The sequence below is a fragment of the Mus pahari genome, chromosome 3 (genome assembly GCF_900095145.1).
Source record: "Mus pahari chromosome 3, PAHARI_EIJ_v1.1, whole genome shotgun sequence".
Taxonomy (NCBI): domain Eukaryota; kingdom Metazoa; phylum Chordata; class Mammalia; order Rodentia; family Muridae; genus Mus; species Mus pahari.
In genome coordinates this window covers 58,339,530-58,346,429 of record NC_034592.1, presented here as the reverse complement: position 1 = coordinate 58,346,429, position 6,900 = coordinate 58,339,530, and positions in this window count along the sequence as shown.

The following is a 6,900-nucleotide window of genomic DNA, read 5'->3' as shown; positions in this document are numbered from 1 at the left end:
TGTAGCACGTTCAAAATCATCTAGCCCAAATTTTCCTGCCCCCAAATTGTCTGCTATCTTGATGAACTTCAAACTGCACTGTGGGCTTCTGCTCTCTGCTGTTTCCCTTCTAGTACCTGCCTTTAAGGACCAGCTAAAGCCTTTGCTTCCCCGAGGCCTTTCCCATTCTTCTGTGGGTTGGTAATCCTCCCCTCCCCATGGGTTCTCATGACTCTTCACATTTGGGTTTTACTCATAACATCATCATTTAATAATTTGCATGCCTGTCATTTCCTGTTCTTCATAAACCTTAAAGGCCAGATCCATGAATATCACTCTTGTGTCTATGCCCTGTACCTACCCTAACTGGCTCAAGGTAGTGTTTGAAAGCACTCATATATTTGGTGAGGAAAAGAAAATGAGTTACAGTTGGGTTTATAATTCAATTAGTTCCATCTTTAGTGATTAGAGGCCAGGGAGGGATGGAAATGAACAAGGCACCTTCATTAATTTGGTTAGGCAAATCACTAAACACTTCACAAATACATGAATTGTTGAATGTATTTAATCCATGAAAGAGGAAGTGCAGGCTCAAGTGATACGACCCAATTTGCTCGATATCACATAGCTCATGAGTCAGGATGCGTTCTGAGTAAATCCCAACCACCCTGATCTTGTGGCCCATTTCCTTTCTATTGCACCATACGTTGGAGGAAATGAACTTCTAGAAAGGCCCAGTAAAGTGATGAGTTTAGCACATTGGTTCCCAACCTGTGAGTCGCCATTCATTGGGGGTTGTTGAGCAACCTTTTCACAGGGGTCGCCTAAGACCATCAGAAAACACAGGGATGTACATTACGATTCATAACAGTAGCAAAATGACAGTTATGAAGTAGCAACAAAAATAATTTTATAGTCAGGGGTCACCACAACATGAAGAACTATATTAAAAGGTCACAGCATTCCCAAAGGGAAAGATTGCAAAAGATAAAGGGGCAAATTGTGTGTGTCCCCAAAGGCTTTTGTGTATAAACAGGAAAAAAATTATGTTTCCTGCCTTCAGGAAAGCTTTTTTTTTTTTTTTTTTTTTGGTGTCAGTAATTAAAATTAAGTTCACCGACTAAGCATTCATTATAACAGCAAAGGGACTGGCAGTTATATCCACTCAGGCAGTGCGTTTCTCAACGTGAATACAACTGTTTCTCACTGTAGTGGTTCAGAAACAGACTCCCAGACTTCTGTAAAGAGTGTGTTCCTATATGTGAACCTACATCAACTTTTTACTAATATCACTTTCTTTCTCTTTCATCTGCATTTATGTCTTATTCGGTAAGACTGATCTCTGTGTGTGGGCGTTTTGTTTTGTTTTGTTTTCTCATTTCACTTACCCCCCAAAAAGTCCACAAGTAGGCACCATAGGCCCTCTGAAAGGAGTCAGCACTGCTCTTAACCTGGGCCAGAGCCCTGCCGGTGTAGACAGACCACACCAGCTCACATGATCAGAACATTCTGCTTACACATTGAACTCTTTTTCTCTCTGCTTCTTTTGTATTTTTCTTTGTCATGTTGAAATTTACCCAACCTTTTACCTTTAACTTTTTTACCTGAAATGTACCTTGGTTAAGTTCTAATTGCCCTTTCGGGGGCCACCCTTGGCTCTTCTCTGACTTTATAAGGTCCATTTGTATTAAGGTCCTGTCCACACTGTTGTCTGTAACACCTTCTAATTTAGTAGCATCTGCAAATTTCATTAACATGCTATTTACTCCCTCTTCCAGATCATTAAAAGAAACGCAATTTCTTATGTATTAAATTTTGCGGTCGAATAGATTTAATTTGCTGTTGTAATTTCAATGCATGTTTTCTAAAGACACAATGCAGTTAAGAATGGCCTTAACATAGGCTTAAATCCATACCCAGTTTATAGTTATTTTACTATTATGCAATCCATTTGTGCTCTTTAATCAGCACTGCTGTGAGCTCCATTGAAGCCATAATCTATTGATTTTCTCGTCCCTCTTTTTCAATACAGTCATCATCTTGGCTCTAAATGCACAGCAATAGCAGAGTTAGCCATTGTTGTTGTCTAATCCGCAGCTATTTATAAAAGGAAATTAAGTCTTTTTTTTCTCAGAAAATGATCTTCCATTGATTTAAGAAATGTTCTACATCAAGATCTTTAATTCATAATCATAATATTTGTTTTTCCTGTGCATAGTATCAGTGCTCTAACATGAAGTAGATTGTAGCTATGTTTTTTGTAAGCAAGGAAATAGTATATAAAGGTACAAATGCTCTATATATTTAATAAAATTCATTTAATAATCTCTATATTTATATAAATAAAGGTGAGTGTGTGTATATATATTTATGTATATTTTAAGTATGTCTGCTGACCCCTAGAGAGTCTGAGGTGACGTTGCTTTCTCCAGCAAGCCACTCTCAAGTCAGTACATGAGATTTATGAGGCCGTCACTGACACACATCACCTTCTTTATTAGTGTTCTACAAGGCTAGTTTGCATTTTCAGTGGGACAAGACTTCTGGTCACATGTGGTGGTTTTAAATCATTATACATCCAATTAGTCTTTGTGGTCTCTGAATTATTTTCAGGGAACAACTTCTTTTTCTCTCCCCATCTCTTTATTCCTTTCCTTTTTTTCTGTGGTGTCCTCACTATACGATCCCACAGTGACTGTTTATCTTGCATCTTGGAAGTTTTTCTGACTTTTAAAATGTGGTTTCCTGATGTGAGTCATTCTCCTAGTAGCTGTGCTGGCTGTCTCAGGGTGCTGGGAGAGGGCTCCAGCCTGGAGCTGGAGAACAGTCAACTGTGAGCCACCAGATGTTGGTGTGGGGAACTGAACTCTGGTCTTCTGCAGCAGCAGTATGTGCTCTTAACTGCTGCGCCATCTCTCTGAAAAAAGGTGGTTTATAAGTTTTCTAAAAGCAAATAAAATGTACTTGTTTACTGTAATAAATACATATATATATATATATATATATATATATATATATATATATATATATTGCTTTTACTGAGAGTTAAAGGCTGCATTTCTAGAAGACTTGTTTCAGAGCCTGTGCAGAGCAAATGCCCATTTTTTCTCAGTAAATGTCAAATAGTTTCATCTCTGGTTTTGGATACAGTCAAATACTGAAGCTATGGTTTGGAGAGAACATTTTTAGTGTTTCAGAATTTCCCTGTCTTAACATAATTTTATTCATCAGATTCAAAAGTAATTCCATAAACGACATAGAGAGTAAAGAGATAAAGGGTACTAAACCAGTTAAAAGCCTGGTGTGCTGGCACATTTCTTTAATCCCAGCACTTGGAAAGCGCAGGTGGGAAGAGCTCTGTGAGTGAGAGGCCCACCGGGTAGGCCAGCCAGGGCCACATAGTAAGGCTGTCAGGAAGAGAAAAAGAAAAAAGAAAGAAGTAAAATTTGCTTCCCCATAGAAACTTGTTTCTTTTCTTTCTCCCTCTATTCTTCCCATTATTATTATTATTATTATTATTATTATTATTATTATTAAATGTAAGTACACTGTAGCTATCTTTAGACACACCACAAGAGTGCATCAGATCTCATTATGGATGGTTGTGAGCCATCATGTGGTTGCTGGGATTTGAACTCATGATCTTCAGAAGAACAGTCGGAGCTCTTAACCACTGAGCCATCTCTCCAGCCCCCAGTTCTTCTCTTTTTTTGTTAGTTTTGAAACCTTAAAGAGTTGAATTTTTCTTGAAAACATTGATTTTCTTGAAGCAGTTTTTTAGCTACATTTTCTGTTTGGAACACGTTGTCTTATACTATTCTCTGTGCATTTGTTTATTACAGAGTCCCACCCTCAACCTCAGACTCCCTATAAAGCTTCGGCAGGCCTGAAATGTGTGATCCCTCAGGCTCAGCCTCCGCCTCAGCCTCTGCCGCAGCCTCCGCCTCAGCCTCTGCCGCAGCCTCCGCCTCTGCCGCAGCCTCCGCCTCAGCCTCTTGAGCGCTGGAATGAAGAGTGGGCTGCCACCTGAGATGAGAACTGATTCCTTATTTATTTATTTATTTATTTATTTATTTATTTATTTATTTATTTAGGCTTTTCGAGACAGGGTTTCTCTGTATAGCCCTGGCTGTCCTGGAACTCACTCTGTAGACCAGGCTGGCCTCGAACTCAGAAATCCACCTGCCTCTGCCTCCTGAGTGCTGGGATTAAAGGCGTGCGCCACCACGCCCGGCTGAGAACTGATTCTTGAAGACACTTGGCTGGCCCCTGCTCTCAGCACCCCTCTTCCGGACACGCTCCGCTCTATTTCCTGTCGTACTTTGTGATAATTCCTCATGATGTAACCCCCATTTTCAGTCTTTTCTTTGAAATTGTCTTAGATAGTGATAAAGTCTCTATTTCCTGGTGGAGGAAGAAAAAAAAAATCAAACACACGTGTTGCGTGCTAGGAAGTAAGCAGGAGGCAGGATGCGTTTTGTCCTAGGGACCTGGACTGACGCAATGCACTGCTACCGGGTGGGGGTGGGGTGGAGGATGGAGAGGATAGCTCTTTCCGCGTGAACAGCTATCTCCCATGTTCCTGCAAGATGCTCGTATATGCAAATACATCTTTGCCCCTGTTTCTTAAACATTTCACTCAAGACTCTCTTGTGGCCAGATGTCAGGAAAAAAATGCAAATGAGTTGAAATAACTGAGTAGTTAGTCTCAGTTTCTCATTTCGTTAGAACAGAGCAAATCTTATTAAATCTTTGTGGCAGGCATCTCAAAGTAATTGTAAGTCAGATTTGCAAAAATTCCAGGGAATTATTTCAGTTGAGCTGTCAAATCTCAGCCTCACTTAGCCGGTCTACAATTGTCTAAGAAGACCAGTTCGTCTAGGTCATTTTGCTATGAAAATTAGTTACACAAACCTTCCACAAGTTTCAGTGTGTCGGATTGGCTCAACAACACGGGCAGCATTCTCGCCTCTGGAGGAAGTTGCTTTAGACATATCACTTGATGCTGGAGATTATGTCTGTTCCTGACGGATGTGGATATGGTCAGTGTTAGTGTTGACACACTATTACAGAACGGGGTTCCTAGACAACTTCACACCCTGAGCCTGATTTCAGCATTATAGTACCATTATCCTCAACAGACATGTAGTTGGGAACCAAGTTCAAGCGCTTCCTCTTCCTCAGGTTAGGCGAGTCAGGATGGACCTCGGTGATCTTATAAGAGAACCTGAGGTTTTGATGGATCCCTAAGGATGGATGTTAATGGCGACATGGACGTACCCTAAAGGCAGTAAGAATCTGGGTGCTGGGGACATGTGTTAATAATGGTAAAGTGTTTGCTGAGCAAGCACAAGGACTTGCACTTTAGCTCTGAAACCTGAATGCTGAAACTTGTAAGCTCATCTCTGGAACAAAAGAGATATGTGGATTCCATGGGGCCTCCACAGCGGCAAACTCCAGGCTATTGCAAGACAAAACCAAAACCAAGATGGACAGAACCTGAGGAATAGCACAACATCTGACTTCTACCTTTGGTCTACACACACACACACACACACAGAGACACACACACACACAGAGAGAGAGAGAGAGAGACACACACACACCAAAAATTAATAGTTGAAGACATTATGGAACAAGGACTTAAAAAAAAAATAAGGCTGTGGTGCTAGGTGCCTGGAGTGATACACATCTTCTTTTGAGTTCCAGGCCCTTGGATATTTGCTTAGCCTCTCTGGGGCTCATTTCTTCCTCTACAGTTTGTGGGTAACAATTAGGCTTTTGTGTCAGTTAATAAATCAATGCATGTACAACATTTAAAACAGGACCTGCTCCAGAGTCCGCATTCAGTAAGGCAAGTTATTGTGATGATTGGCTGTGGTTCTCATGCTAAGCGTTTGTTACTATTGATGTTTTTCTGTCCCTTGGATGACTTATTTCCCTGGGATTCAATATTCTTTTTATTTAGATTTTACAATTCTGTATTCTCAGATACCTCTAGTGATTACTAGTTTTGTTTATGTATAAGAAGGAATTACTATCCTGGCTATTTTAAGGGGCTGGCATGAATTTTCTTCTGCAATGTGGTATAGCTTTCTCCTTTAGGCACGTTCCTGAACGTGTCCAGTTTGTGATAGGGTATGTTGATTGTGTGCGTGTGTGAGGAGGTCAGAGAGGTGTCAGATCCCTTAGTGTTGGCGTTACAGTCAGTTGTGATCTGCCTGATGTGTGCAGGGACACAAACTTGGGTTCTCTGCAGGAACAATGGGTGCACTTCACCCCTGAGCACCCTCTCCAGCTTCAAAATGACTATTTATTAAGAAGGTAAAGATCAGGGGAGATTAGGAGTTGGTTCAAATATTTTGACCTGATGAAGGGCACAAAAACATCCCTCTTGCCTCTGAGCAACTACCAGAAATAGCAAAGGGGGAAATAACCTACCCCTTAATGAGCTCATTATGACTTGGTGGCTTTAAAGAGAAAGGGAGGGTGACCTCAGTGTGTATTCTGGGAGTTAGTCTCCAAGTGGAGTGGCAGTGACTTGGAGAGGCTCCGATTTCTGTGAGCATGTCCCTATGCTCAGAATGTGCTTCAGCACAGCCTGGTTTCTCAAGGCTTCGACTCTTCACTCTTTATTCCTGATCAAATCTGAGTAAAACTACACAAGAAAGATATTTACTGCTCCTGATAGGGACACATACACATGCCATACACACACACACACACACACACACACACACACACAGAGGACACACACACACATATACACACCACACACACACAACACACACACACACACACATATACACACCACACACACACATACACACACACAGGACACACACACACATACACATACACACACATATACACACCACACACACACACACACGACACACACACACAGGACACACACACACA